Raw genomic sequence first — 11,987 nt, forward strand, 5'->3', positions numbered from 1 at the left:
CACCACTGTAGCACGATATTGTCCGCTTTGGGCCCCACCACGCCCTCACGGTTTTGTTTTTGGGAACTCACGAGAACTTCTCAATGGGTCACCCATCCTAGGAGTGCTCTCGTGCGCTACTTGCTTAACTTCGGAGTTCCCATGGAACTCGAAGCCACTGAGCTCCCAAAAGGCCTCGTGCTAGGTAGGGATGAGAATATACATATAAGGATCACTCCCCTGGGTTATGTGGGATGTCACAACCGTGGTGCCTCTGACGAACAGTGAGCCACATGAAGTTGTTGCTGTGTCTCAATCTTTTGCCCCGAATTCTGGTGAGCAACATGTGTTGTTGCTGCCCCAAGTACTTTTTCCGCTGCATAGGTTTCGTGTTCTTCATGAAGGATTTTTGTCGAGAACAACCAAATCGTTTCTGGTACTGCTCCGATCATGATTCAGCCGAATAACTCAAGCTTCAACATTGGGATGTTTTTGGATGACAAAAACTATGATTTATGGGCTCCTCTTATTCAAATTCATATTGCTGAAAGGAAGAAGATGAGATATCTTCGTGGGTCCATTAAGGCCTTTGGAAAGGATGATCCCAAATATGATGATTGGTTCTCTGAAGATCAGAGAATTAAGAGTTGGCTCTTGTCGGCAATGAAGCTGGAGATCATGAAACGTTATATTCGATTGGTAACTTCTAAAAAGATTTGGGATGCTTTTAAGACTGCTTATTTTGATGAGAATGATGAGGCTAGAATTTATTCATTAGATCAGAAAGCTTCACGTCTTAGACAAAATGGGTGGCCTTTGGCTTGTTACTTTGGAGAATTGATAGAGATTTTCCAGGAATTAGACCACTTTAACAAAGTGGCCATGGCATGTGAAAAAGATGTTCTGATTTTCCAGAAGACAACCGAGTGATAAAGGTTGTATTTGTTTCTTGGTGGGCTTGATGATGGGTTTAATCAGGTTTGTGGAGAAATACTGCGCAAATACCCACCATTTGGACTTCAGGCTGTTTATACGTATGTTCGTCGTGAAGCAGATTGCAAGGAAACTATGAAGATGGAGGGCCAAAGATCAAAGCTAGCTGCAATGGCAGCCAAGGCCAGCGACCCCTTCAATCGCACCGACCAAGGTGGATCCGAGAATAAAAGTGGATAGTCAAGAACCGGCTAACCCGGTCATGATCGTCCTCAGGGTAAATGTCCCCATTGTGGTATGACGGGACATTCCAAAAGCCGGTGCTTCAAGCTAATTAGGTATCCCGAGAATTGGGATAATACACGTGACCTTCGCTTCAACAAACCTCGAGCTTCTATTGCAGAAACCAAGGATGATTAAGAGGATGTAGCAAGCAAAGCATCAACTCTGATTGTCACGGCAGGTACCAATGGTAAGACACTTAATGTCTCTACTTCTGTTATGAATAATACATGGATAATTGATTCTGGAGCTACTGAACATATGACTTGTGATTCTAGACAGGTTTCCTCACTAAAAAACTTTACTCACATAGAGGTTAATATGGCTAATGGTGATGCCGCCCCAATTCTTGGGAAATGTACGGTTTCTCTTTTTGATACCATGAAACTTGATACTGTTCTTATGGTTCCCTCATTGAATTATAATTTATTATCAGTTGCCCAAATAACCCTTGCCTTACATTGTTTGGTGGTGTTTTGGCCTTATTTTTGTTTATTTAAGGACATCTGGACGCGGAAGACGATTGGTTATGGTATTAGATGAGGGAAGCTGTAATACCTCGAGTTGAACTCCAGTAGCTCGGGATTGCTCACTTGAGCACTGTCTGTGAATGAGACTCCAGCCGAGAATAATAAAGGGTACGATGTGTGGATGTGGCACCGTCGTCTTGGCCATGCTTCGTTTGGTTATTTGCTTAAGTTATTTCCTAGTTTGTTTGTGAAAAACGATGTTTCTTAGTTTAAGTGTGATGTGTGTGAAATGGCTAAGAGCCATCGAACTTCTTTTCCTCTAAGTTTATATAAGAGTTCTGTTCCTTTTATGATTGTGCACTCGGATGTTTGGGGCCTTTCCAAAATTGCCTCTCTTGGTAGAGCTTATTGGTTTGTCACATTTATTGATGATTGTATGAGAATGACTTAGGTTACTTTGCTAAACTAAAAAGCGATGTGAGTATGGCTTTCAAAAATTTCACAAAAATGGTTTCGATATAATACACTATAAACATTTAGGTGGTTTGAAGTGATAATGGAGGCGAGTATGTTAATACTGAACTCCGTTCTTTCTTTGATGCTCATGGTATTGTTCATCAGACCACATGTCTGTATACTCCTCAGTAGAATAGGGTGGCTGAATGGAAGAATCGACACTTGTTAGAAATGGTTCATGTTTTTCTTATTGAGGCATGTCTCCCCTTGTATTATTGGGGTGAGGCCCTTACATCTGCTTCTTACCTTATTAATTGGCTTCCCTCTCGTACCCTCGAGTTTCAGACACCATTTTAGACACTTATGTCTCTACTCAACTGCTTGCCAGTCCCTAACCTTTCCCCTTGAGTTCTCGGTTGCGTGGCTTTTATCTACATGCATCCTTCACAACGGCAAAACAAACTTGAACCTCGAGCTCTTCGATGTGTGTTTATGGGGTATGCTACCACTCAGAAGGGCTACCAGTGCTATTACCCTCCCGCTAGAAAATGTTTGTTACTACTGATGTCATTTTTCATGAAACAGAGATGTATTTTGGTTCCTCTGGGTCCTCATTTCAGAGGGAGTTTCAAGGCGATGAAGTTTGTATGTTTGACTATGGAATCGAGTAGCAAGTTATTGTGCAACCACCCACCACTGAACGACAGACCACTCCATAGCAGCCTGCCACCTCACAGCAAGTTATGGTGCATCAGCCAGCCATCGAGCAGTAAGCCACAGCGTAGTAACCTACCACCAAACTTGTGTCGACTGCATGACAGCCAAGTTCAAAGCAGAGTCCAAGATAGTATAAGACATGGCCCTCTCGGCCCCTTTGCAGGTGGAACACGGGTTGTAGAAGATACAATACATGCCGATTCGTCTCTCAGTGATTCTCATAACCGATCATCTTGTATGTCAGATAGACCACTGCTCCATAGTCTTGCGGAAAGAATTAATCAAGGTATTCCTAAACCCACTTATGAGGCAAACCCTTAGTGTAAAACTAAGTATTCAGTGAGCGAACTAACCCATAACTCAAGAGTGAGGTACCCATTAAACAACTATGTGTCCATCTGTCACCTGTTTGAATCAAATAAGTCGTTTGTGAATCAATTGTCTACTGTATATATTCCTAACAGTGTGCAGGAAACCTTAGTCGATCCTAGATGGAAAGAAGTAATAAATGAGGAACTAAGGTTGCTGAAGAAGAATGCTACCTGGGAACTATCGGACTTGCCAATAGGTAAGAAACCTGTGGGATGTAAATGGGTTTATACAATGAAATACAAAGTAGATGGAATGGTTAATCGATTTAAAGCAAGACTAGTAGCAAAGGGGTACACTAAGAAGTATGGCATATATTACACATACACCTTTGTGTCAGTAGCCAAGATCAATACTGTCCGAGTTCTTTTGTCCATGGTAGTGAACCTAGATTGGCCATTTCAACAGTTCGATGTCAAAAATGCATTCCTACATGGAGATTTAACTGAAGAAATTTATATAGAGCTTCCACTGGGATGTGCTAGAATAGACTTAAGCAAGAGTAAGGTATGTAAGCTAAAGAAGTCATTATATGGATTAAAGTAATCACCAAGGGGATGGTTCGGCAGGTTCACTAAATCAATGAAGGCCTTCAGGTATAACCAGAGCAATTAGGATCACACCTTGTTCTTGAAACGAAAGAATAAAAAGATTACAACACTCATTGTATATGTGGATGACATAGTGATTATCGGGAATGACCCAGTGGAACAATTGGCTCTAAAGAAGTATTTGTCTACGAAGTTCGAAAGGGAAGATCTTGGATCTCTGAAATACTTTCTTGGGATTGAGGTATCAAGAGGTAAGTCTGGGATATTCTTGTCCCAAAGAAAGTATATCATTGATTTGTTAAAGAATACTAGGATGTCAGCCTGTAAACCTGTAGTAACTCCGTTGGCTAAAGGAACGAATTTAAGCCTCGACAAGAATCAAGTGCCGGTATACAAAGGAAGATATCAAAGGTTAGTTGGGAGATTGATGTATTTGGCACATACAAGACCTCATTTTGCTCATGCCTTGAGTGTAGTCAGTTAGTGTATGCATAATCCGGGAGAACAACATATGAGTACGGTGATGATTGATAGGAGCATATTTATGCTACTTAGTTATGTTGTTTCCTTGCATTTATGAAGTTAATTACTATTTATTTCAGTCTTTTAAGTTATTTTCGTATGTTTTTAGGTCCTAATGGCAAAAGGAGCAAGAAAATGCATTTTGAGGCTATTTGGAGCATTTTTGGGCATGGATTGGATAGCTTAACCATGGAGCAAAGAGGATGGACGAAATTGAAGTCAAGAAGGGCTAGGAAAGGCTACAAATCTGGTGGAAGAAGTCCTAATGCAATGAAGATAAGGAAGAAGCAAGAAACAAGGAACCCTATCCAACCTTATCTTATCCTATCCTAGAAACCTCATCCTATCCTAACTCTAACATTATCCTATTCTATCCTATCCAAATCAGGTTAGGATTTAAACTTAGCTACTTAGAGGGAATTAATTACACATTTAAACACATATTTCAGTTTCTAGAAGCCTTATCCGTTTAAATGCCGCAAGAACTCCATTCCTTGTAGGTTTAGGAATTGCAATCCTCCTTCTACACAAATATCATGTGTCCTTGGCCCTTTAGGTTTAGGAATCTGCCCTAAACACTCATTCTAGAACACCTTATCTTCACCCATGTGTGTGCCGCACCAAAACCTTCTAGAATTCCCTAAATCCTAGCCGCACTACATATTCCAATTCCCATTTGATTTCTGCCTTGAATTAACCCTTTTTCAATGGGATTGTGCAATCCTTTTCCTTCACTAAGTGTGCCTAATTAGCCTATATAAGCAGCCCTATGCCGCACCATTCATTCATGCACTCACTCATTCATTCATTCATACTTTCATCCATCAAACACCACAATCCATTCTACACCACCCTAGTGCCGCAAGCAAGGAAGCAAGGAGAGGAGGACTTGTGCAATCTGCCATCCAAGGGAGTGCCGTGCATGCCATTGGAGTGTGGAGCATTTTTCTTGGTTCTTTCTATCCTTAGTCTTAGTTCAATGTTTAAATTTAATTATCTTTGTTTTGCGAACATGAGGAACTAACTTCTTTTTAGTTAGAGGAGAATTTGAAGCCATGATTATATGTTTTATATGAATTAATTACGTCCGGTTATTATTTCTTAAGACATGAATGTGATTTGCTTATCTAAGTTATTAAAACTGGTTTATGTATGTGGGTTGGGGGTTAACACTTAAGTTGCATGCATAAACTTGATGCTAGAGTATAGGAGGGTTTCACGTAATTGTTATTCACTTATATTCACAAGTAGTGGAGGTTGCTAGTCACAATCGCGTTAAGTAAATCCTTGGTATGAATCTCATGCGTTTCATAGTGATGAGTGCCTTGTCAACGCTTATAGTTTTCACAAAGCTTAATGACTTTTGATATGTATCTTTGTTATGCATCTCATATAAAGAACTTGAAAAAGATAATTTGGTTGTAATGCGTTTTCATTCAATTCAATGAAATAAGGAAAACATGAGGGTTAGTTGTGCGATGCAACTAATTTGGGGCGTTGTCATTCATAGTCTAAAGGAGTAATAACTGGACATTGGTTCGTATGCATATATCATGTGTGGAGAAGGACCCTCTAACTAGCCTTTTACCCATTTATTTTACCTAAATTCGTTTTTCAAAGGTGTTTTCTACTAAAGTTTTTGTTTTGAGTCTAAAATTCGTCAAAAACAATCCCCATGTTATTTAGTCTTCACATTTGAGTCAAAACTTGTTTTCCTTGTGTCTTTTGAGTCAAGTCAAGTCCTATTTTCGTCCAAAACCTTTATTGAGTCTAAAAGTGAGTCTTTTTGAGTATTGGTTGCTGTTTTAAGTGTCTAAAGTTAGTTTTGAGTCCATAGAGTCTAGTTTAGTGTTTTTGAGTCTTATTTACATAGATTAGCATCCCTAGTTAATCCCCGGTCTAGAACGATCCCTACTTACATATCTACTACAATTGTCACAAATAGGGTTTAATTTGTGTGTCAAGTTAATTTTCACATCAATGATGATAGTGTGTTACTTGAAGGGAAGTCCATGTAAAGGAATTCTGTTTAAGAAAAATGAGCATTTCAGAATCGAAGGGTATACCAATGCTGATTGGGTGGGTTCGGTAGATGATTGACGCTCAACATCAGGATATTTCACTTTTGTTGGTGGTAATCTAGTAACATGGAGAAGTAAAAAGCAGAATGTAGAAGCTCGTTCAAGTGCATAAGCGGAATATAAAGGTATGGCCCTTGGTATTTGTTAACTCTTGTGGCTTAAGTTTCTATTACGAGATTTGAGGGTCAACCATAGTTTGTTGATGAAGTTATTTTGTGACAACAAAGATGCTAGGGATATCGCTTATAATCCGATACAACATGATAGGACAAAGCATGTGGAAATTCTTCATTAAAGAGAAATTGGAGAAAAAAAATTGAATTGCCCCCGATTAGGATCGAGGATCAAGTGGTTGATATACTCACAAAGGCTGGTTCGAGTGATAAGTTCTCAAGCATCTTGGACAAGTTGGGTATGTGTGACATACATGCACCAATTTGATGGGGAATGTTGACTTGTGTGATATTTCTAGTTAATTTTGGGATTCCTAAAATTTTGGGTTTCCTAGTTTAGGTTGTGAATTGATTGTAATTATTCTTTCCTTATTGTAGTAGGATTGTACATGATTACATATACCTCAGAATGAGAAGAATACAATTAACACATTCAAAGCATTCTCTTTTGCATGTGTTAAGCAATGCCACCAACATTCATTCTGAGCCAAGATTGAACTCTCCATGACATTCATAATTGCATTACTTATAGCTTCCTCCTTAGAGAAGACTGAGTTCATATTTTAGTGATGCCAAGCCTCCTGAATGTTATATCGTGCAAACATGATATTGTAAATTAATGATACTTTTCTATATTATAAGTGGCATAATTCGGATTCAAGTCACCTAACAAGTGAGTTTGACACCTAATTAATTACTATTAAACTAAATATTCGTCTTTGTAGAGCAGAATATATGATTGCACAAAAAGTTCAATCAATCAGATAGGCTTTGCGATAATTAGTGCCACCATCTTTTAATTTTAAGTTACAGAAAAGAACATCATGTCTTCTGTCTATTGGTTTTGCTTCCAAGATTCTTTCAGTTTAATTTCCCACTTGATTTTGACAATTCGTGAAGAATAGGGTTTCAATCTGAGGCCATGCGCAACTAATCACTTGTCAATTTAGAAGAATAATCCAATTTTCCTAGATTTATAAAACTTGCCATATTTGCAAAATTGCAAGTGACGTTGTGAACCCCAAAAACTGCTTCACTTTGAAGTTAAGTAATAAATAGTGTTTGGTAAAAATAAAACAGTATGCTTATTTTTAAAACAATAGCCTCCAAACAGCAACTTTTGAAAATAGTCTGTAAGTTGCTTTTATAAAAAGCAGAGTTAAGCCTTTAATAAATATTTTTAATTCATGTTATACTCTCATTAATTTTTAAAAACAACATTATTTATCCTTGTATGTACATTTTACCCATAGAGAAGAAAGTGACCACATACCACTATAACGACTAACCTTATATCACCACTGCCATTACATCACAATTGTTGCCACCACACTACCACCACCAAAACCACAATCACAACCGCCACCACTAGCACTACAATCACAACTACCATTACCACCACCATCGTCGTTGTTATTGTCGTCATAATTGCAATCACTATTGCCGCCATCACTACCACCACAACCATCAACGCTGCTGCCACTGCCTCTACCACCGTTATAACCTCTGCACCCCAACCACCACACTCCACTATTGGCACCACCATCATACCCTTACAATTGTTGCTTCCATCAACATCACCATCGCCATTGCTACTATCATTGCCACCGCCACCATTGTTGTCGCCACCACATACGACTGCAACCATCGACATGACACAATTGCCACCGCCAACAATGCGCAATCGTCACCACTACCCCTGCCATCACTACTACCTTTACACCCCAATAAGCACACCCTATTATTGGCACCACCACCATACCCACACCATTGTTGTTGTCATCACCGCTACTACCCTCGACACTGTTGTCATTGCCACCACCCTATGTCTATATTTGTCATTACATACAATTGTATCACTTTTACGTTGAAATTTGCTAAACGCTTTTACACCGCTTTTCCTACTCAAACACTTTTAAAAATACAGTTTATCAAACGCCCAATTACTTTATTTTATAGATGATTATTCTTCAAGCACAACTAAAAACACAACAATCCCAAATTGACCCTAAGTGCAACGGGCAATAAATGTTAGCGCCACAATTTTCCTTGTGAGCATTGGTACTCTTTGGAAGCCTTAAGTAGGCATCAGACTCTTTTAAATGAGCTATTTGATATTGGACACCAAGTAAATTGAGCTTAATTATGAGACTGTGCCGTAGAAGAGTTAAAATCTATGTTAAGTTCTTTTGTATGCCTTGTTAAGTAAAGGACACCAAGTATTTCTTTGTGTATGCCAAGTGATGACCACAAATTGATTGGATTTTGGTTCAACTCAATTTGCAAATCTCATATAAACACAACCACATAATGTATGCCAAACTATAAAAAAACGAAAAGACATAAAGGAATGACGTTAACACTTATCAAATATTCAACAACAAAGTAATAACTTGAAAGAAATGAGAAATATAAGCAATCGGGTAAACTTTAAACTTATTCGGACAAGTCCTATTGACAGTCGGGCAAGTTCTTGCTAGTAACTGAAGTGCTTTGAAATGAAGTTTTAATACAAAAATTGATAGTATAGGCAATGTAGCAGAGCTTTAAATATAAATGCAATTGCAAAGGTGTCAAATTACAAAAAGGAATTTGGAAAAGGTAGGCTGCAGATCTTTAATCTTTTTGAATTGTGAGTCAAGTGTCTTTATCTTCTGCCTTTTAGAAAATAGGCCTTTCTTCCGGTTTAACCTTACCTCTCAAATTAATCCTTTATATTCCCAATCGTTGATCTAAATGCCGGTAGAAGATAAGAATTTACATTGCAACTAGAATTTTTATCCTCCCAAAACTACCAAAATGCCATCAGAAAGTTATTTTCTTATGTACAAACCGACCGAGTTAACTTTATTCAGTGTGAAAGAGGGTTGTTCGGTCCACAACCGCATGTGTAAAGTACCTATTATGAAATCTTTGGACACGCGCACTGTTCGTTCCTTTAATAGTAAATATCTATCAGTGCTTTTAGTTGGAAAAAATAAAAATAAAAGAATTGCGCCTTGAATACGCCTAATGTAAAATTTGAGTCCAAACGATAAGATAAGATAGGCACATCAACCCATTTACCAAGCTTATGAATAGAAGATGATGGAGGGTAAGCTTGCATGCAAACATATAATGAGTGTTTTAGACGCAAAAAGTATAAAACCCATTACAGATAAATTGCATCTTATTTAGTTTAGAGTTTTTTTTTTTTTTTTTTTTTTTTTTTTTGTTTTTGTTTTTTGTTTTTAGTTTTTAGTTTTTTTTTTTTTTTTTTTTTTGTCGATAACCTAATGTTATCTGTAATTAGTCTGTAAGTTCCTTAGATGATGGAGAATAAGCTTACATGAAAACATATAATGAGTGTTTTAGACGCAAAAGTATAAAATCCATTACAGATAAATTGCATCTTATTTAGTCTAGAGTGTTTTATTTATTTATTTATTTTGGTTGTCAATAACCTAATGTTATCTGTGATTAGTTTGTAAGTTCCTTAACTCATACCATTAATGGAGTAGGTAGGATAATGTGAATAGAGGAAAAAGTTGAAGGTTGAAATGATCGAGAGATGCTGCATGCTGTATTCACATGCATTTTCTTCTGATGAAGCCAAATCCTTGACTAGAATGCATGATGTATATTTAAACTAACCTAAATAATAAATTAATTTAAACCAAATTAAATTCGCAAGCGCAAGAATTAATTGTAGTAATATATGCAAATACAAGGCCGATCCCACAAGGATTGCTGTCACATCCCGGTCCGGGCGGGACCACTTCCCGGGCACGCTCTACCACCGTAGCACGATATTGTCCGCTTTGGGCTTACCATTCCCTCACGGTTTTGTTTTTGGGAACTCACGAGCAACTTCCCAGTGGGTCACCCATCATGGGATTGCTCTAGCCCATAGTTGGGCTTCGTGCGCACACCCTAGGCCAGCACATGTGTTGGGCCTATGTTCCCCAGTGCCATTTTAGCCCAAAACCAGTAGCTTAGGCTGCCTTTGCAGCCAACTCGTGGCCCATTAAACCTTTTTAGGGCCTTGCCCCATACACGACAACCAGCCCACTGATATTGGGCTATACTTTTTTGAATCCAAAGCTATTTTTAACATTCCAGCTAATATTAACCCGAATGTTATTCTTTTACTTCTACAATCAAACCTGAATGGTTACGATCTATTGAATTAATTAAATGACCCGTAGTCCATTAATTTGACAATTAATCCAAAATTATTGGTCTGAAGCTCACTTTTTGGCAATAAACGATTCAATAAATTATTTTTTTTCTTTGAACCGTTGACTATCTTTCGTAGTTCCGGCGCACTCACACTTGGGTTCCTGAAGCAATTCAAACATTTACTACACTTAGTTGTATGTTGTATTCTGTGTTCTTACAAGTACCCTTATATATGAACTTGACTTTCATAACTAAATCGAACCTGTAGTTTCGAATTTAGCGCCTTTGAAACCCAAAGTTTTCATCCAAAACATACCACATGAAACCCATAGGTTTCGTGCTTAAATTAAACCAATACATGTTAAAGAACCCGAATATTTTACAATATATGTCTATGGCTTTCCATATGACTAACCACGTTTTTTTTGGTCCTCCCTATTTTAGGAACGTTTGGAACTTGAACAAGCTCGATTTCACCGCTTTGGAAGTATCTGGAAGAAACTACCTAAAGTGGGTTCAAGACATAAGGCTTCATCTTATTGCAAAGAGTCTTCAAGCCACCATTGAGGAACCTACCGATGACCTAGTCAACGAAGCTCAGAAAGCTACTGCTACGATCTTCATCTGAAGACATATCCATGATGCATTATAGACTGAGTACCTCACTGAAGAGGACCCACGTGCTCTTTGGGTTACTTTGGCTGATCACTTTGATCACCAGAAAAACATTTACTTGCCTGAAGCAAGACATGACTGGCATCATTTACGCTTTCAAGACTTTAAGTTTGTGAATGAATACAACTTTGAAGTTTGTAGAATCCCATCATTGTTTAATTATGTGAAAAGGACTTAACCAAATAGGATCTCCTGGAGAAGACTTATTCAACCTTCAATGTCACCAATATTGTCTTGCAACAACAATATATAGCACAAAAGTTAATCAAAATTTTAGATTTCATCTCTGTTTTACTTATCGCTGAAAAGTAGAACCAGCTTTTGATGAAGAATCATCAAGCTCGACCTATTGCTTGAACGCTATGCCTGAAGCACATGCAACTCATTGTAGCAGCCACAATAGATGGAAACCTCGTTGTGGCCGTGGAAATGGGTGGCAGACCCCATCATGGGCCCAAGGTCAATAGAGCAGAGGCACACCCAAGGGAGGAAATTTGACCCGAAGCGCCAACTTTTTACCCCTAAGGTCCCAAACTTCAAGAACAAGGGAAAAGCTACCGTTCAATTGGCTTCTAATGAACTGGACATGTGCTATCACTATGGATCAAATGATCATTG

At 38.3% G+C, this 11,987-nt stretch overlaps 1 pseudogene; it reads left to right on the forward strand.

The window, feature by feature from the left end:
* Window positions 1-226: 226 nt before the first annotated feature.
* Window positions 227-1,733, forward strand: LOC148693550 (uncharacterized; annotated as a pseudogene).
* Window positions 1,734-11,987: the final 10,254 nt, after the last annotated feature.

This window comes from Pyrus communis, chromosome 10 (genome assembly GCF_041283825.1).
Source record: "Pyrus communis isolate YQ-2024b chromosome 10, ASM4128382v1, whole genome shotgun sequence".
NCBI lineage: Eukaryota > Viridiplantae > Streptophyta > Magnoliopsida > Rosales > Rosaceae > Pyrus > Pyrus communis.